We start from the raw sequence: 21,969 nt of genomic DNA on the forward strand, positions 1-21,969 counted from the left end.
ACCTTAGCCCTAACTCTAACCTTAGCCCGAACTCTAACCTTAGCCCTAACTCTAACCTTAGCCCGAACTCTAACCTTAGCCTAAACTCTAACCTTAGCCCAAACTCTAACCTTAGCCCTAACTTTAACCTTAGCCCTAACTCTAACCTTAGCCCTAACTCTAACCTTAGCCCTAACTCTAACCTTAGCCCTAACTCTAACCTTAGCCCTAACTCTAACCTTAGCCCGAACTCTAACCTTAGCCCTAACTCTAACCTTAGCCCTAACTCTAACCTTAGCACTAACTCTAACCTTAGCACTAACCCTAACATGCACGTAGAGTCAACACTCCATATTACCTTGCAAATCCGTAGAATAGTCCCTCCATCCTAACCTGCAGGCCCATAGAATAGACCCTCCACATCACCCCGCAAGCCCATAAAGTAGACACTCCACATCACCCTGCAAGCCCGTAAAGTAGACCCTCCATCCTACCATTCAAGCCCGTAAAGTAGACCCTCCATCCTACCATTCAAGCCTGTAAAGTAGACTCTCCATCCTACCATTCAAGCCCGTAAAGTAGACTCTTCATCCTACCATTCAAGCCCGTAAAGTAGACTCTCCATCCTACCATTCAAGCCCGTAAAGTAGACTCTCCATCCTACCATTCAAGCCCATAAAGTAGACCCTCCATCCTACCATACAAGCCTGTAGAATAGACCCTCCATCCTACCCTACAAGCCTGTAGAATAGACCATCCATCCTACCCTGCAGTTAAACTTGATTGATAGAGAAGAGGAATGACCACTAAAACTGCTCCAGAGAGAGATGCAGTGTGGGGATGGTGTGCTCGTTCTCGCATGCAGTGGCTGGGGAGCATTGTCAATCCTGCTCACAGTGCATTTAATTCTCTAATGCTGTGTTCTCCGCAGGGAGCAAGCAGGTAATATCACAGTAATCCGTTCTGGTAGGTCATTTGTCTCCCTCCGTGTGTCAGCACAAATCTTTTAAAGTTACACCTCAATCATGCCACACACCAGAAGTGGAAACAGTGGGGAAGAATATGTACCTCCATGACAACAGGAAAGAGCAACCGTGTTTAACCTTCTCCTTCTCTCCATTCTTAATTCCTTGGCAGTTGCATTTTAAGAGAGGAATCTCTCAAGGACCAAATGGATATTTCCTGTTGTAACATAACATTGCTGGATTCTTGGGTTTAAGGTGGAATGATTTACCCACCTTTTACCCAACAGTTTACAAACCTTTTGTTTACCCAACAATTTACAAACCTTTTACCCAACAGTTTACCCACCTTTTGTTTGCCTAACAGTTTACCCACCTTTTGCAGAAAAGTGGATTGAAAGAATAGGGAGTGTTCTTTTTTTTAGTGTGACAGGCAATCACAGTTCACCCACCATTTTTTTTTTACCACTACATCACTACATCAGATTTAAAAAAAAAACAGTTTGTGAAGAAGATATATGTCAAACCTCTTGTTTACCTGAGGGCAACATAACATGTCCATGTGTCCATGATCATGGATTCTGTCTAAAAGTTGATGAAGTTGACCAAGGAGGTGAATGATGTATAGGAAGGGAGAAATGTGTTGAAAATGTTGCATCATCAATGATGCTCTGCTAATCTTCTAAGCCAAGTACAAGGAGAATAGACTTGGAAGAAAGTAGCTCAGTGGAGAGCTTGGTGCATCAAAGGTATAGTTGATATATTTGCTAATTTTGTCTCCGCTTTGAACAAATCAACCACCCCCCCAGCATTCCAAAACTTAACTTCATGAGTCTACACAAGACCCTATTTAACCTGTGTATGAAGTCAATTGCAAACTAACAAGTTATCAAGGTAACAATATATGTACAATCAATTGCTAAACATGACCCAACACAACGATGGCCCTTTCCTAGTGGGCACAGATTCCTATTACCTGTTGGCATGTCACTGGGAAGGTACAGTAGCCAGGTTTAGCTTTTCTTTATCAACGCTAGAGGGTCAAATTGTGCAAATAAAGCTAGCTAAGAACGGGCTCACTCACAACAACGATTGCCTGGGATTCTTGATGGACAAAATTACAACTCCACATGGGGTAGTACTAGAATGTGCATTGGTAATCTGTATCATTGGATATATTTCAAAAGCAGCAACTTTGTCAATGGAGAAGTTGAAAGTAAATGTTCGGTACTACAGTATGAACATGCCGGGAATTAATAAGAATGATTAAGGTCGGCACTCAAGCATGTCCCAGGAGTCATCTCGAATGATTGAGGTTTCATTCCAATGATTGCGGCTTTGCCCTTGAAACCTTTACTGTGGGAAATCTTAACGTAATAGAATTCTGTTTTAACTTGTTTTGCTGTAACACTTGTCCTTGAAGTGATTCAAATGAAGTCAAGTCAACCTTATTCAATCCATTCCAAGTGCTCTGTGTTTACCCAGGGACATGTGATCTCTGGGCATTTCAGCAATAAATCCTTGGGACCTTGGAGAGAGACCCAGACCCAATTCCTATTGCTGCTCTGTTATTACAGAATTACATGACACAGGGTCAGCGTATTTGGTCTTTAGATGGTCAAAATGTCCCCAGAGTTCTCTGCAGCCACTGGGTCAAGTTTTCATTTACATTTGGTTTAGTTGTCAACTAGCGCGAAATCAGCAAAAAAAAAAAATAGGTCAATAATCTTCTGTCTCGCTAATCCGTTCCAAACTGTCGAAAGGTCAGCACATTTGGCTTCATACATGTTAGTTCCAAAAGTCACTGATTTCACTTGACGTCCCCCGTTGGAATATGTGACAGCAGGTGGCAAATACTCCGTTGCACTGATGTGATGTGTGGTTCAGATGATTGATTGTGATATACCATGGGAAATAAAGCAGTCCAATGTGACTACATTGACTTTCATCTTAGCGGAATACCCTAGCAGATTCAGCTTGCTGTTGTTCTGTTTTCTGATGTTGCCTTTCTTATTTAGCTACGAAATAAATGCATCTCTGAATGTGCGGTTTGGTTTTGCAATCTTATATTGTGTGTGTGTGTGTCTCATAGTTAGGTTGCCTGGTGATTACCTGAGTGGCTATACTTGCAGCCAGTGGCAGTTCCTTTATAAGAGAGACTGACTCATTTACAGAAGTTCCTGCTCCCAGCAGACGTCAAACGCAATCACCACAACCACAGCCATCGCCAACTATACCTACCACCCTGCACAAACAGTGAAGAAGCACGGATGCGAAGTAGACACATGCTCAGCCTTATCCTCCACAAGGAGAAACATCACACACAATACACCTGTCGACATCAGATTGTCCTAAACATTTCTGTGTGTTGTGGAAAAGTGGTGGCAGATATGAAGAAGAAGTGAAGTCCGCAAGATTTATCGTATTTCTGTAGCGCTGAGGGTAGAGTTTCTGGTTTACTGTGTTACTGTATTCACTGGGGGTAGAGTTTCTGGTTCACTGTGTTACTGTATTCACTGGTGGTAGAGTTTCTGGTTTACTGTGTTGCTGTATTGCTGAGGGTAGAATTTCTGGTTTACTGTGTTGCTGTACCGCTGAGGGTAGAGTTTCTGGTTTACTGTGTTGCTGTATTGCTGGGGTTAGAGTTTCTGGTATACTGTGTTGCTGTATTGCTGAGGGTAGAGTTTCTGGTATACTGTGTTGCTGTATTGCTGGGGGTAGAGTTTCTGGTTTACTGTGTTGCTTTATCGCTGAGGGTAGAGTTTCTGGTTTGTGCATGGTGGTGTGTGTGTTTTGCCTTTGGTGGAACGAGTCCTGGGAGCAATAGTGATAATATACTGAAATTGTTTTGGAATTGGTTGCGGGGACACATTTAGACCGGACAGAATAGAGTTTTGCTGTGACTGCACAGCATCCTACTGTCAACAGTATTCTCTGTCATGCAGTTCTTACGTGGATGTTACTGGTGGATTTGATGCTACTGCTCTAGGTCTTTGAACTCTCGCCACAGCCTATTCTTTGAGTGTACCAACTGCTAATCAGCACGACGGGCCTACACTACATTGGGAACGTCAACAAGGACTTGCCATTTTAGTGGATTGTGTATTTTCGTTATTGTTGCATTTCAGTATTTCATTCGTTTTCTTTTACCTTTGAATATGTGGTTCCATTTTAAAAGAGACATTCTCTGAAATAAATTCCTAAAGTTATTCAGTCACATCCTCCACTCTGTGTGAAGCAGGTTGCAAACTCCCACCAGGTTTTTATAAGTATTTGTGTGCTGTTTGGAAATAGTTCCTAAGCTCTTAGCAAACTTAGGTGGCATACTTTTGGCTACACTTAACCTTTACGGTCACATCTTTGAATTTAGCTTTTGTAGAGGAAGCGAACTCATTAGAATGTAAGCTTACTGTATAAGCAACTTACTCTAGATACTCCTTCCAATACCACTACCCCACAGAGTTGAGGTCAATTCCAATTGAAGGATGGGATTTGAATTAAAATTCCCAAAATGTAAAAACCTTTGACTTAAATAGTTTGCCTGTTTTTAAATGAGTTTACTTCCTGAATTGACTGCCTTCAATTCGAACTGAACCAACCCTGATTCCTCCATAACTTCCTTCGTAACACCATTATTTTCAATGTTCCCTATGGACGCTTCACAGGAACTTCATACAACCTTCCCAACAAGATAACTACCATACTTCATATACTGTCATCATCCTCCCCTGTAGGTGTTCTAATGAAACTGTGCATAGTAACCGATCACAACCTGAGATTGCTTATTCTCACCTATCTCAGACACAAGGGCACTTCGTTATGATATCATAGGCCTGCTTACGTAGGTCAAACTTTTGCTTTGAGAGAGATGGGGGATGTGAAATATATTTGTGTGGGAATGGGCCGTAGCTCTATAGATGATGTTAGACTGTGTCTGAGCATAAGCGAGTTGGTTTCTATGTCATGTTGCTAAAGCGTTGAATAAAAACACTGCACAAGTACACTTTATTATAGGATACAAGGAGTCATTGTATTATACTCATCTTCATGATGATTTTTCTCAGAAGCACACTGCACAATATACTGTATAATATGCAGAATATGGAAACATTGATCAATTGTCAATTGTCAATTTATAGTGGAGGTTTCATAACACTATGCTCTATGTCTGATAACATGTACATAACCAGTCAAAAGATTGGACACACCTACTCATTCAAGGGTTTTTCTTTATTTTTACTATTTTCTACATTGTAGAGTAATAGTGAAGACATCACAACTATGAACTAACACATATGGAATTATTTAGTAACCAAAAAAAGTGTTAAGCAAATCAAAATATATTTTATATTTGAAATTCTTCAAAGTAGCCACCCTTTGCCTTGATGACAGATTTGCACACTCTTGGCATTCTCTCAACCAGCTTCATGAGGTAATCACCTGGAATGCATTTTGATTAACAGGTGGGCCTTGTTAAAAGTTCATTTGTTTAAGCCAATCAGTTGTGTTGTGATAAGGTAGCGGTGGTATACAGAAGCTGGCTGTCATGCCCTGGCCATAGAGAGGTTTTTATTCTCTATTTTGGTTAGGCCAGGGTGTGACTAGGGTGGGCATTATATGTTCATTTTCTATGTTTTTGATTTCTGTGTTGTTTGACCGGGTGTGGTTCTCAATCAGAGGCAGCTGTCTATCGTTGTCTCTAATTGAGAACCAGACTTAGGTAGCCTTTTCCCAGCTGTATGGTGTGGGTAGTTGTTTTCTGTTTAGTGTGGTTTGCACCTGACAGAGCTTTTTCAGTTGGTCTCTTTTGTTACTTTACCATTAAAATGATGAACACTTACAGCGCTGCATCTTGGTCCTCACCTTCTTCCACCAACAGTCGTTACACTAGCCCTATTTGGTAAAAGATGAAGTTACTTATTCTGCAAAGGATAAGTTAATTAGAGCTAACTGCACCTCAGACTGCAGCCCAAATAAATGCTTCACAGAGTTCAAGTAACAGACTCATCTCAACATCAACTGTTTAGAGGAGACTGTGTGAATCAGGCTTTCATGATCGAAACCACTACTAAAGGACACCAAGAATAAGAAGACTTGCTTGGGCCAAGAAACACGAGCAATGGACATTAGACCGGTGGAAATCTGTCCTTTGGTCTGATGAGTCCACATTTTTTATTTTTGGTTCCAACCGCTTCGTCTTTGTGAATCGCTGAATAGGTGAGCGGATGATCTCTGCAAGTGTGGTTCCCACCGTGAAGCATGGAGGAAGGAGGTGTGATGGTGTGGGAGTGCTTTGCAGGTGACACTGTCTGTGGTGTATTTATAATTCAAGGCACACTTAACCAGACTGGCAACCATTGCATTCTGCAGTGATACGCCATCCCATTTGGATAGCGATTCGTGAGACTATCATCAATGAGGTTGCAAATATATCTTAATTTGTTTATCACTTTTTTGGTTACTACATGATTCCAAATGTGTTATTTCATAGTTTTGATGTCTTCACTGTTATTCTACAATGTAGAAAATAAAGAAAAACTCTTGAGTAGGTGTGTCCAAACTTTTGACTGACAAGCTGAACCCATTATATGAAACATTCCCATATCAAATCAGATCTCATATTTCATTTTTTCCACAGTTTAGTTTCCTGGGGAACACATTGTCAGTGTGATCGCTGGGGGAAAAAAACATGTAATTTAATTGCCTAGCTAGTCTTTCATGTACTGAACAATGTACACCAACTGGTGTAGAGGTCCTGGATGGCAGGCAGCTTAGCCCCAGTGATGTACTGGGCCATACGAACTACACTCTGTAGTGCCTTGCGGTCAGAGGCCGAGCAATTGTCGTACCAGGCAGTGATGCAACCAGTCAGGATGCTCTCGATGTTGCAGCTGTAGAACCTTTTGAGGATCTCAGGACCCATGCCAAATCTTTTTAGTTTCCTGAGGGGAAATAGGCTTTTGTGCCCTCTTCACGACTGTCTTGGTGTGTTTGGACCATTCTAGTTTGTTGTTAATGTGGACACAAAGGAACTTGAAGCTCTCAACGTGCTCCACTACAGCCCCGTCGATGAGAATGGGGGCGTGCCCAGTCCTCCTTTTCCCATAGTCCACAATCATCTCCTTAGTCTTGGTTAGGTTGAGGGATAGGTTGTTATTCTGGCACCACCCGGCCAGGTCGCTATAGAGATTCCATCATCTGTGGATCTGTTTGGGCTGTATGCAAATTGGAGTGGGTCTAGGGTTTCTGGGATAATGGTGATGATGTCAGTCATTACCAGCCTTTCAAAGCACTTCATGGCTACGGACGTGAGTGCTACGGGTCTGTAGTCATTTAGGCAGGTTGCCTTTGTGTTCTTGGTCACAGGGACTATGGTGGTCTACTTGAAACATGTTGGTATTACAGACTCAATCAGGGACATGTTGAAATTGTCAGTGAAGACACCTGCCAGTTGGTCAGCACATGCTCAGAGCACACGTCCTGGTAATCCGTCTGGCCCCGCAGCCTTGTGTATGTTGACCTGTTTAAATGTCTTACTCACGTCAGCTACGGAGAGCGTGATCACACAGTCGTCCGGAACAGCTGATTCTCTCATGCATGCCTCGAATCGAGCATAGAAGTGATTTAGCTCGTCTGGTAGGCTCGTGTCACTGGGAAGCTCTTGGCTGTGCTTCCCTTTGTAGTTTGCAAGCCCTGCCACATAGGACGAGCGTTGGAGCCGGTGTAGTATGATTCAATCTTAGCCCTGTATTGATGCTTTACATGTTTGATGGTTCGTCGCAGGGCATAGCATGATTTCTTCTAAGCTTCCGGTTTAGAGTCCCCCACCTTGAAAGCAGCAGCTCTACCCTTTAGCTCAGTGTGAATTTTGCCTGTAATCCATGGCTTCTGGTTGGGGTTTGTACGTACAGTCACTGTGGGAACGACGTCCTAAATGCACTTATTGATAAAGCCAGTGACTGATGTGGTGTACTCCTCAATGCCATCGGAGAATCCCGGAACATGTTCCTGTCTGTGATAGCAAAACAGTCCTGTAGTTTAGCATCTGCTTCATCTGACCACTTTTTTTATAGACCAAGTCACTGGTGCTTCCTGCTTTAATTTTTGCTTGTAAGCAGGAATCAGGAGGATAGAGTTGTGGTTGGATTTACCAAATAGAGGGCGAGGGAGAGCTTTGTACACGTCTTTGTGTGTGGAGTACAGGTGATCAAGAATTTATTTCAGTAGAACTGATTTAAGTTTCCCTGCATTAAAGTCTCCGGCCACTAGGAGCGCCGTCTCTGGGTGAGTGGTTTCCTGTTTGCTTATTTCCTTATACAACTGACTGAGTGCGGTCTTAGTGTCAGCATCTGTCTGTCATGGTAAATAAACAGCCACAAAAAATATAGCTGAAAACTCTCTAGGCAAGTAGTGTGGCCTGCAATTTATCACAATATACTCTACTTCTGGTGATCAAAATCTAGAGACTTCCTTAGATTTCGTGCACCAGCTGTTGTTTACAGGTATGCACAGACCCCCCCCCCCCCCTCTCATGTTACCAGAGTGTGCTGTTCTATCTTGCCGGTGCAGCGTATTTCCCTCTAGCTGAATTTCATTTCATTCAGCCACGATTTCGTGAAACATAGGATATTACAGTTTTTGATGTCCTGTTGGTAGGATATTCATGATCGTACCTCATCTAATTTATTGTCCAGTGATTGCACGTTGGCGAGTAGTATTGACGGTAACGGCAGCTTTCCCACTCGCCTTCTCCGGGTCCTCACAAGGCATCCGGCTCTTTGTCCTCTGTACCTTCGTCACTTCCTCTTGCAAATAACGGGGATGTCGACCCTGTAGGGTGTTGGAGAATGTCCTGTGCATCCTCCTTGTGGTAGAAAAAATCTTCATCTAATCCGAGTTGAGTGATCGCTGTCCTGATATTCAGAAGCTCAACATTGTTCCTTAACAATAAAATCAAAGGCAGACGACAGACAGACTTACAGCATAACCGATTCCACTCAGCACATACACACAGACGCACACACACACACACACACACACAGAGACACATGCACACACACGTACACACTCACATAGTTCCCAGACTCCTTTATCTGTGAAATGAATTGATTAGGAGAGGCAGAGCCTAACCCCCCAGTGCCTCTTCTATTTTCCCCTGGTCCTCCCTAGGAGTTGTTTCACCTCTGGAGTTGCCAGGTCAATCCGTGGCTGGGAAGTAGGATGCATCAGTCCCTGAAGGGCTGTTGGCTGGGTGTTGGCTGGCTGTGGGTGTCTAGTATTGAGCATGTATGGGTGACAGATGCCCTTGAACACCCATGGGGCACCAGAAGAGATTTTCACTGTAATCCAGTTTTCAGCCTCTGTCCCAAAGGGTTGTATTATAACGTAATGGCCAATAAGTCTGGATGCACAAGTGATTGGCAAATGTACTGCAAATTGAGAAATCATGTTACTAAACTGAATAAAAAGAAGAAACTACACTATGAAACAAAGATAAATGACAAAGAATGATAGTAAAAAGCTTTGGAGCACCTTCAATGACATTTTGGGGGAAAAAAAGGCTAATTTAGCTCCATCATTCATTGAATCAGATGGCTCATTCATCACAAAACCCACTGATATTGGGTTTTCTGAGTGTTTGGATACAGCGTTGTTAGTTAATGTCCAGTGATGTGCCATTACAGCAGATGGGTAAACGGTTAGCCCATGGCATCAAACATGCAGACCTGTCATGTTTCCAAATTCACCTTTTAGCTTGTCAAACTACCCATCCGTATGACATAGACCAAATGGAACGTACTGTATAGCTCATGAGACATACGCTGCAACAGATCCATAACTGTGATCCGCTGGGGGCGGTTACCGACAGATAAACACAAGTCTATGGCAGAATTATTTAAAGACACCTTTATAAAACCCTCATCCTCCACATACAACACCCGTTCTGCCAGTCGCATTCTGTTGAAGATCCCCAAAGAACCCACATCCCTGGGTCGCTCCTCATTTCAGTTCGCTGCAGCTAGCGACTGGAACAAACTGCAACAAACACTCAAACTGGACAGTTTTATCTCCACCTCTTCATTCAAAAGACTCACTTAGGAGAAGGTCTTCCTGATCTAGGGCTGTCTCACCTGTCTGTCATCACTTTAAATGTGACCTACTTGTGTATGTACTGATATTTATGTGTAACTGATCGATGCACACACACACACGTTAATGTTTTTAAGTGTAAATTGTAAAGTGTATTGTCTGTAAATGTATTTTTCATTATATGTCAGACCCCAGAAAGACTAGCTGTCGCCATTGGCGTCGGCTAATCGGGATCCTAATAGATAAGAAAAAATTATGAAAACTGATTCAGGACACACTGTCTGACAAGTAGTTAACACAGAATTTTAAAAATTCATACTATGGGCGAGATTGTGTGCAAAAATTGTAACCTCATTGTAATCTCAGTGCAATTTAAATTGGCAGTGTGCGTTATCAGGAGGCAATTACTCAACAAGAGTTTAGTAAACTGAGCAATGCAAAAACAAATCGCATCTTTATAACACACAACGAAGAAAAGTTATTTTTTATTGGACCTTTATTTAACTAGGGAAGTCAGTAAACAACAAATGTTTTATTTACAATGACGGCCTAACCGTAATAACGCTGCACCGTAATAACGCCTAACCGTAATAACGCTGGACCGTAATAACGCTGGACTGTAATAACGCTGCACCGTAATAACGCCTAACCGTAATAACGCTGGACCGTAATAACGCTGGACCGTAATAACGCTGCACCGTAATAACGCTGGACCGTAATAACGCTGGACCGTAATAACGCTGGACCGTAATAACGCTGGACCGTAATAACGCTGGACCGTAATAACGCTGCACCGTAATAACGCTGGACCGTAATAACGCTGGACCGTAATAACGCTGGACCGTAATAACGCTGGACTGTAATAACGCTGGACTGTAATAACGCTGGACCGTAATAACGCTGGACCGTAATAACGCTGGACCGTAATAACGCTGCACCGTAATAACGCTGGACCGTAATAACGCTGGACTGTAATAACGCTGGACTGTAATAACGCTGCACCGTAATAACGCTGGACCGTAATAACGCTGGACCGTAATAACGCTGGACCGTAATAACGCTGGACCGTAATAACGCTGGACCGTAATAACGCTGGACTGTAATAACGCTGCACCGTAATAACGCTGGACCGTAATAACGCTGCACCGTAATAACGCTGGACCGTAATAACGCTGGACCGTAATAACGCTGGACCGTAATAACGCTGGACCGTAATAACGCTGGACCGTAATAACGCTGGACCGTAATAACGCTGGACCGTAATAACGCTGGACCGTAATAACGCTGGACCGTAATAACGCCTAACCGTAATAACGCTGCACCGTAATAACGCTGGACTGTAATAACGCTGGACCGTAATAACGCTGGACCGTAATAACGCTGGACTGTAATAATGCTGGACCGTAATAACGCTGGACCGTAATAACGCTGGACCGTAATAACGCTGGACCGCAATAACGCTGGACTGTAATAACGCTGGACCGTAATAACGCCTAACCGTAATAACGCCTAACCGTAATAACGCTGCACCGTAATAACGCTGGACCGTAATAATGCTGGACCGTAATAACGCCTAACCGTAATAACGCCTAACCGTAATAACGCTGCACTGTAATAACGCTGGACCGTAATAACGCCTAACCGTAATAACGCCTAACCGTAATAACGCTGCACTGTAATAACGCTGGACCGTAATAACGCTGGACCGTAATAACGCTGGACCGTAATAACGCTGGACTGTAATAACGCTGGACCGTAATAACGCTGGACTGTAATAACGCTGGACTGTAATAACGCTGGACCGTAATAATGCTGGACTGTAATAACGCTGCACCGTAATAACGCTGGACTGTAATAACGCTGGACTGTAATAACGCTGGACCGTAATAACGCTGGACCGTAATAACGCTGGACCGTAATAACGCTGGACCGTAATAACGCTGGACCGTAATAACGCTGCACCGTAATAACGCTGGACCGTAATAACGCCTAACCGTAATAACGCTGCACCGTAATAACGCTGGACTGTAATAACGCTGGACCGTAATAACGCTGCACCGTAATAACGCTGGACCGTAATAACGCTGGGCCATCAGCACACCGCCCTTTGGGACTCCCAATCACTGCCAGTTCTGATACAGCCTAGAATCGAACCAGGGACTGTAGTGACATCTCTAGTACTGAGATGAAGTGCCTTAGGCCGCTGCGCCACTCTGTAGCCCATAATTAACACAATCAAAGTTAATATAATCCCTAATGCCTTCAATTGCAAAAATTTACAGGAGTGCCCAATTTAGGCATATTTTTTAACAACGTCACATTACACTTCAAAGGGATAACTTTAAATAATATAATGTAGGTAATTCAATAAATTGAAATAAAAACATGAATTAGCCTAGGGGCTATAAGTATTTAGTCATATCATGTTAAATAGGCCTCATGAGAAATCTTTGTCAAACGCGCAAGAGGCTACTGTTGTATGTACCTCTAGATTATTTATGGGTTGAACATATAGAAATCTAAAACCTAATTTTAAAGGGCATTTTGTCTGGTGGTAATGGGGCTACCTTGGTAAACATGTCAGAGTGGTCATAACTTCCTGTGTGGTGGTAATGGAGCTACAATGGTAACATGTCAGAGTGGTCATAACTTCCTGTGTGGTGGTAATATAATGGTAACATGTCAGAGTGGTCATAACTTCCTGTGTGGTGGTAATGGAGCTACAATGGTAACATGTCAGAGTGGTCATAACTTCCTGTGTGGTGGTAATATAATGGTAACATGTCAGAGTGGTCATAACTTCCTGTGTGGTGGTAATGGGGCTACCTTGGTAAACATGTCAGAGTGGTCATAACTTCCTGTGTGGGGGTAATGGAGCTACAATGGTAACATGTCAGAGTGGTCATAACTTCCTGTGTGGTGGTAATGGGGCTACAATGGTAACATGTCAGAGTAGTCCTAACTTCCTGTGTGGTGGTAATGGAGCTACAATGGTAACATGTCAGAGTAGTCCTAACTTCCTGTGTGGTGGTAATGGGGCTACAATGGTAACATGTCAGAGTGGTCATAACTTCCTGTGTGGTGGTAATATAATGGTAACATGTCAGAGTGGTCATAACTTCCTGTGTGGTGGTAATGGGGCTATAATGGTAACATGTCAGAGTGGTCATAACTTCCTGTGTGCTGTCCCATATACAACAGAAGTTCCCTGATCCTGGTGCAGAATACACAGTGTTTCTCCCTCCCCATATCGACTGATACCATTCAATTCAAATCATTAAAAAAAAGACAATACAAGTAAAAGTTGTGTCTCATAAAATGTTTATGCCGAGTGCCAGGTCTCTCTCCATTCAGAGGCATGAGTATCAAGCCCATCTGTCAGTCTGGACTTCATCACATTATCTTGCAAGTCTCCATGTGTTGACTCCACATGTTTCTATGAGCACATACATGACATACATAGTCACTGTTCTATTAACAATGGCATTCAGGATAGATAATATCTGACACAAGTCAAACTAAACCTACCTAATTTTTGTTCTCCGCATCGACGACTGTTGGTGAACAGGCAAGATGTGAGGTTGGGGGTGAGGTCTTTGCCAGAGCCTCAGTGATGGGCATAGCAGCGCAGATTCACACACACAAACACACACAGGCACACGCACCCACACGCACCCACACAGAGCACTGATTCCATTATTAATAATGGGTATGAGTAGCCTGGTGAAACCAACCTGATCACTGCATTCACCTCTCTATTTCACTTCAGATATCATACAATGTGAAGTTAAATGGAACGCTGAACACAGCATTCAGGCCAGCTCTAACGGGCTTATTATACTGGCAGTATATGCCCTGGACATTATATGCATCTAAGAAGTACAAAACAAGCAACAAATAAAGTCAGTTTACAGAAGTGATGTTTTACAATTGGGTTAACAAATGTATCGAAGTAATGAAGTGGGTTACCTTCTGTATTTGTACAAATGAGGAGCCTGTGAAAGCTGTGGCCATTGACAGGTGACGGTTGCTGGCCGGATACTTGCCAACATGTGGCTCACTGTTCTATTCATATGAATGCTCACAGCAAGGGCATGTCTGCATGATGCTGATGAGGGCCCCTTTGCTGGTCTTCTCTATGCTGCGTGTTCGGCTGTAAACTGGCCGTCTCTCGAACAACTGCAGCAGGCAATCTTATGAGGTGGTGTAGACTGGGAGGGCCTGTTCCGGGGTGATGTAATAGACAGTCAAAAGTTGCCTTTTGTTCAAAAGAAAGGAAAAATATTTTTTCTAATGCACTTCACAAACAAAATGTCTCTGCTTGGCTGGGGAATTAGCCTTCTGCTTCATTAAGCTGGGTATTTTTAAAAACATATTTTCACATAACACACATTACCTGTCATTGTTGATGTATCAGTAACTCGGGTCACTATCAGAGGCCTCATTATGGCATGTCCTTTTCGTATGAGTTGAGAGAGACTGGCAACAACAGAGGAGGTGTCACAAGGGTACATACGTCGCATGACACAATTTTATTCGGAGGTCTTGCTGTGTAAACACCAGGTGCACAGTGGCTTAAATGATTTTGGCACGTCGCTAAACCATTGCAATCACATCGCTGGACAAGTCCTAGGTGATACTCACATTGGCTCCTTCTGGTAGGTCCCACCATCCATTAACGACCAGGGGATCCGTTTGGCACCCAACTGTGCACTTTTTCTATGAAAAACAGGGTGAACGATTGTCATCATTCCTGAATTATAAACATAGCTCGAGAAATAATGTACTCTGGTTTGGAAGCTAATTCTTTGCTTTACAGATGTAGACTGACTGGCTCCAGATTGGATTAGATTCAGACCGGTGACACCGTTAACACTATACAAACACCTGTGACATGTTTTTCTATGGCCCTGGGTTGGTTTGAGTTTGTTGCTGCTAGTTAGTACACTGTTGTAGTCAGACATGAATTAAATAGGCCTGTTGTAAAGGCAGGTCCTCACCAGACATCATCGGCAACAACGTCGCCTATGGGCACAAACCCACTGTTGCTGGATCAGACAGGGCTAATATATACACTACCGGTCAAACATTTTAGAACATCTACTCATTCAAGGGTTTTTCTTTATTTGTACTATTTTTACATTGTAGAATAATAGTGAAGACATCAAAATTATGAAATAACACATGAGGAATCATATAGTAACCAAGAAAGTGTTAAACAAACCAAAATATATTTTATATTTGAGATTCTTCAAAGTAGCCACCCTTTGCCTTGATGACACTCTTGGCATTCTCTCAACCAGCTACACCTGGAATGCTTTTCCAAAAGTCTTGAAGGAGTTCCCACTTATGCGGAGCACTTGTTGGCTGCTTTTCCTTCACACTGCGGTCGGACTCATCCCAAACCGTCTCAATTTGGTTGAGGTCGGGGGATTGTGGAGGCCAAGTCATCTGATTCAGCACTCCAACACTCTCCTTCTTGGTTAAAATATGCATTGCACAGCCTGGAGGTGTGTTGGGTCATTGTCGTGTGGAAAAACAAATGATAGTACCACTAAGCCCAAACCAGATGGGATGGCGTATTGCTGCAGAATGCTGTGGTAGCCATGCTGGTTAAGTGTGCCTTGAATTCTAAATAAATCACAGACACTGTCACCAGGAAAGCACCCCCACACCATAACACCTCCTCCTCCATGCTTTACGGTGGAAAATACACATGCAGAGATAATCTGTTCACTCACACCGTGTTTCACAAAGACACAGCGGTTAGAACAAAAAATCTCAAATTTGGACTCCAGACCAAAGGACAAATCTCCACCAGTCTAATGTCCATTGATCGTGTTTCTTGGCCCAAGCAAGTCTCTTCTTATTATTGGTGTCCTTTAGTAGTGGTTTCTTTGCAGCAATTTGACCATGAAGGCCTGATTCACACAGTCTCCTCTGAACAGTTGATGTTGAGATGTGTCTTTTACTTGAACTCTGTGAAGCATTTATTTGGGCTGCAATTTCAGAGGCTGCTAACTCCAATGAACTTATCCTCTGCAGCAGAGATAACACTGGGTCTTCCATTCCTGTGGCAGACCTCATGAGAGCCAGTTTCATCATAGCACTTGATGGTTTTTGCGACTGCACTTGAAGAAACTTTCAAAGTTCTTGAAATGTTTTGGATTGTCTGACCTTCATGGCTTAAAGTAATGATGGACTTTCATTTCTCTTTGCTTATTTGAGTTGTTCTTACCCTAATATGGAGTTGGTATTTTACCAAATAGGGCTATCTTCTGAATACCTCCCTACCCTGTCACAACACAACTGATTAACTCAAACCCATTAAGAAGGAAACAAATTCCACAAATTAACTTTTAACTTTTAAGAAGGCACACCTGTTAATTGAAATGCATTCCAGGTGACTACCTCATGAAGCTGGTTGAGAGAATGCCAAGAGTGTGCAAAGCTGTCATCAAGGCAAAGGATGGGTATTTGAAGAATCTCAAATGTAAAACATATTTTGATTTGTTTAACACTTTTTTGGACCCTACCTGATTCCATGTGTGTTATTTCATAGTTTTGATGTCTTCACTATTATTCTACAATGTATAAAATAGTAAAAATAAAGAAATCCTTGAATGAGTAGGTGTTCTATAACTTTTGACCAGAAGTGTTTATACTGTCTTTCTTTCTCTCCACACCAAGGGGCATGGCCTGTTAGACTATGACTTCTCTCTCTCTCCCTTTCTGATAATGCCTAGAATAATGCCTTGTAATGCTTTGTAACTTCATACCTTGTATGTGATTTCAGTCATTTGACTAAGTAATTAAATACACTTGTATTTAGAATTTCTTGATTGTCTATTCCTGTAACTCAACTATAGTCTCTTGGATATTATCTTTATGGAGTGAGATAATAATTTTAATAGGCTAATTGCATGGCCATTACTGTTCGCATGTGAGGTAGAATATCCTATAGATTAGGGCTGTTGTGGTGACCGTATTACCGCCACACCGGCAGTCATGAGTCATGGCCTCAGTCAAATTCAATGTGACCGTTAGTCCCAGTAATCCCATCCAAAACTGGGCAAATTAATACCAAATTTGCTGACGGCCCTTGCTATTAGCCTGGTACTCAGCGCTCTATTGTCTCTCTAATCACTCTCTAAACACTTCATGATTGAATTTAAATAATATGACTGATGAAGACAAATGGTGATGGGAGTTAGAGCTCCCATTCCCAAATGGACACAGGAAAGCCCCTGACCCAATATACATAAATACGTTTTTAAAACCCCTTCCAACAGTACCTAAAAGGACAACCGGTCCTATCCAAGAGAGAGAACAAACAGGAAAGCCAAATGTTTTCGCTACTTTAATAAACCGGAGCCATTACTGAAAGAGAGAGAGAGGGAGGGGCACAGAGCGAGCAGCTGTTGGCTTTTAGGGAGCAGAGGCCATGTGGTGTGTAAATGTGTGACGAGACACAGGAGGCTCGGAGCACCTAAGCAGACATGGAGGGAGAGACCTTGACCACTGTTATATCACGCTAGACTAACTTCTTGCTAGTTATTTATCATCCCATCTGGTTACATAGTACCAGTCTTGACTGCATCAAACCGACAGAAGCTAGCTAAATAGGCTAATTGAAGCTAGCTAAATAGGCTAATTGAAGCTAGCCAAATAGGCTAATTGAAGCAAGCTAAATAGGCTAATTGAAGCTAGCCATAACTTCACTGCACTTCTCACCTTCCTACAGTTAGCCTACAAATAACATCTCTATTCAAATTATAACGTAAAGACCAGCCTACCTGTTGACTTTTGGTCATTGAAGCCTTTCTCATTTCACTTTTAATTCTGTCATTTTTATTCCATCTAACAAGCAGAGCAGCAAAGCAATTGTTGCACTCTCTCTGCTAGAATGATCAGAGCCTTTTTTTGCAATTTTTTTGCCAAATCATCAATATAGAGTGGCATCATGCAACTCTTATGTTTTGATTTCTAAGACATTCCCATGTTTATAGGCCTATCACAACTAAATAAATCATGGATATTATTATGATGGTGTAGGCTATATTAAATAGATGTATACTTCATATTTTTTAAGTGTAGATGTTCCAAAGGCATGCATCAGCAGCTTGTATGCGTGGAAGCCTGGAGATGCTTATGTTTATGTTAATTACTGTGAGATCAGCAGTCCTTTGCATGACAATTACCGGCTGACAAAATGAAGAGACCACCACAGCCCTATATATGATTAATATTACCCCACCACACCTGTGCCACACGTAATTGCTTTGGAGTTATTAAAATAACGTTTAGATAGTCCTATTGGCTTTATGTAGCCCCGCCTACTTGACCCAGTTCCATTCGAACGCGATTGTGTTTCCGTTTCCGTTTTACAACTTCTGTCAACGCTGGTGAATTACCTCAGAGCAGTGGCTAGCTAATCATTAAAAAACGTGCATCATTAACACATCTTAATTAACAAATAAACAAAAACAAAACATGGCTCACATTTGGGAACACACATAAATGGCTTCACCAGGAGGAGGGAAAAAGATTGGTATTTTTGAAGGCCGACGTTCAGCCCATCCAATCAAGCAGCTCTTACAACAATGGATCTGTAGAGACGGCTGGATGCGTTTGCATCGCTGGTCTTGGAAAGTCATGCAGCCTCAATGTTGTGGAAGGTAGGCTAAGAAGAAAAGTCATTTGCATTTCTATGTCAAACTTAACATAAGTAATTAGCACATTACTTATTTTAGCCCATGTGTGTTGTGGTGACAGTTACTGTAATCCATAGGCTAACATTATGACAGAGTTCTCAGATTATGTCTATGATCAATCTTCGCATTACTTTGTATTGTAAGTGATGTTTATAGCCTATTTTCTTATTTATGTTTTAAATAATTTTACCCCTTTTTCGTGGTATCCAATTGTTAGTAGCTACTATCTTGTCTCATCGCTACAACTCCCGTACGGGCTCAAGAGAGACAAAGGTTGAAGGTCATGCATCCTCCGATACACAACCCAACCAAGTCACACTATTTCTTAACACAGCGCACATGCAACCCAGAAGCCAGCTGCACCAATGTGTTGGAGGAAACACCGTGCACCTGGCAACCTTGGTTAGCGTGCACTGCACCCGGCCCGCCACAGGAGGATATCCCTACCGGCCAAACTCTCCCTAACACGGATGACCCTAGGCCAATTGTGCATCGCCCCACGGACCTACCGGGCGCAGCTGGTTACGACAGAACCTGGGCGCGAACCCAGAGTCTCTGCTGGCGCTGCAGTACAGCGCCCTTAACCACTGCGCCACCTTCATTCCTTTTTATAGATGAAAGTGCGCAGTGCTGCCTTATCTAGACACAGAATGATAAAATAGTCAGGCTTAACATAGCAGTTAGACCAAACGTTTTGTTGGATGAAAGCTGAATTGAGAATGTTGTGACTCATTACATGTTAACATGTGTTTGTGGATCAACATAGCTGCTCTATTAATGTGGGGAATCTGTAAGTATCCTGTCAAATCTCACGTTGGTGAAGCAAGGTAGGTTTATGGAGTCCAGGTGAGACAATGTTTAAATACATGACAGCATCGTATGTATTTCTTTAATGTTATTAGTGTCTTTAGTGTTATTTTTTTCTGGGTGAGTAAGTTTGGTAAAATATCCTTGTGTTTCTGGGGGATAAACCTAAGAAATAAGTGGTCTCATCTCATTGGGAACAATAGCAAGTTAAGTTTATGACGAAGTTTATCACATAGTCCTCAGTCACACAATTGTTAATGAGATTTTCTTTGAATGTCCTTTTTTTTGTTACAAACATTCTATCAAAAGGTGCAGAATGCAGTGTCCAGTGTGCTATCTGGCATAGCCTGCGCAGATGAGCAGCGACAATGGAATGCAGGGACTCGGAAGGAACCTTGAGCCACAGTGGTTAAACGACATTGACGTCACACACCATAAGGCCAGTCACCAATATGCAGAAAAGCATCCAGAATGTCCACTCCTGCCTCCCACTCCTGCATTCCACTCACAGGAGGAATTGAATAGGAGCCCCGAGACACCTGAATCTGTCTGTGGGGAGTCTGCTCTATAAGTGTATCTGTATCCCAGGTTCCAAGGGAATGCAGGCACACACTACGGGAAAGATAATGAGCTGATGGCCTCCCAGTGGCTGGAAGACTGTGGATACTCTGTGAACCACAGAGGCACTGTTGTCAGTGTTGAAGAGCCATGGCTATCAGCAAGCCCTGACGGAGTGCTGAACTCCAAGGAGCTGTTGGAGATCAAGTGTCCTGTCATGGGGACGGGCTGTAATTCTCTGGATGATGTCTTCAATGGGTAAGCCTGTGATGTGAAGGTGGTGGAGGGTACAGCCCAACTGCAACCGCACGGGCCACGTGGCTACAACATGCAGGTGCAAATTGGTGTGTTTTACACAGGACTGCGTCCCAGCAAGTTGTCATCCCTGTTCCCTATGATACACAGTCCTGTGCAGAGGCTGTCCTGAGGTTGAAGGCATTCTACTCAACACACATGCTGCCATTTATTATCGAAGAGCATCAGGCAGGCAGATTGTCACTGAGTGACGAATACATCCAGCTCTGTAGAAGTATGTAGTCATGTATTCCCTGTTTGCAGTTACAATTAACACACAGTTTTTTCAATTAAAAAGCCTGATTTAATGCATCAACAGTCACAGTATTGTGGACATTATTTTCATGCCTTTGTTTTTTATAAATGAGTATGTAAAACAAATAATTAAGTCGTTGTTATAATGAATTGAAATGTATTTAATGTAACTTTTGACACAACGTTAATTAATTTGGGGAAATTTGGCGAATTCTGTGAATGGCATTTTCCTGGTCAGTTTATTCAGCATCTTCATGAATGATATCACCACGCAGGTTACACAGGGCAGCCCAGATTCAAAGTATTTCATCCATTTTAGATGAGAGGTTGATTGGCACTGTCTGTGAGATGATTCTAGCCCGTTTGAGCCTTTGAATTACGCGTTCCACATGAACCCTCCTGTTAGCTATCTGCCTTGTACATGTGGTGTCCTCTGACAGCTGTGAACCTCTTTTTGTGAAGCCTGGAATTGTTCATTTGACCTTCCTCTCATGTAGCAGATCATGGATTTTGAATCCCCGATCAGCCATTACCTCAACACCTGGACAGAGGTACTCCAGGAACCCAGAATCTGTTGTTATATATTTGTCGCTACATCTACCTCCATATGCTGAGGAGATGAACATCACTAGACCACAAGGTGCAATGACCATCGGGTACTTGATAGTGTTCTGGGTGTAGTAATGGCTGAATGACCCCACCCCCCCACTCCCTTACACTTCTGTAAAGTATTTTCTGAGCAGTCGATAATGCAGGTTATTCCTGGGTAGTGGTCCTTAAAACATTGTGGCATTGTAGCACAGATGGTCTCCCTTGGCAACAATGGAATGTACTCCCTCAGATTCTCTTCCATCGTGTCAATCAAATAACTAATCACTCAACTGACAATACTCTGGAAAACCCAAAACCTTTCTGCTAGGTACTGCTGCAGCAAGTTGAGCTACAGCTTAGTCAGTGTCATCAGGAGTTGGTCTGGCAGGTCTAACTGAAAGCCTTTGTAGAGGGGTAGAAGATTTGTAGAGAGGTGCTGCTGGGCACTGTGTCCCTGTCTCACAGGTAGTGGGCTTTACATGATCACCTGAGCTATAGTTGTGATCACTTAGAGATGGGTCTTCCGATTGGGTTTGGGCATCCATCTCTGGAGGCATATCCATTCCTTCAATCTGTGTTTGCCAATCCCCATTTTCAATTTGTTGAACACTTGAGCCTTTTGTGTCATCTGTTAGGAAATCAGTATAGCTTGTTAAACAAGTCAATGGACAATTAATAACAAAACCCCATACTGCATGGACGCTCCTAATAATATTGAA

General features: G+C 42.7%; 1 long non-coding RNA gene across 1 annotated transcript in view; it reads right to left on the bottom strand.

The window, feature by feature from the left end:
* Positions 1-13,352: 13,352 nt before the first annotated feature.
* The window catches only part of LOC118941202, a 36,189-nt gene continuing 27,572 nt past the window's right edge, over positions 13,353-21,969 (bottom strand). Inside the window, exons 3-5 of the long non-coding RNA XR_005037532.1 lie at positions 14,676-14,750; positions 14,428-14,510; positions 13,353-14,252 (exon numbers count right to left, since the gene is read on the bottom strand). This is a non-coding gene — a long non-coding RNA (uncharacterized LOC118941202). The remainder of the gene's footprint in view (positions 14,253-14,427; positions 14,511-14,675; positions 14,751-21,969) is intronic.

Source organism: Oncorhynchus mykiss, chromosome 18, assembly GCF_013265735.2.
Source record: "Oncorhynchus mykiss isolate Arlee chromosome 18, USDA_OmykA_1.1, whole genome shotgun sequence".
NCBI classification, from domain to species: Eukaryota; Metazoa; Chordata; class Actinopteri; order Salmoniformes; family Salmonidae; genus Oncorhynchus; species Oncorhynchus mykiss.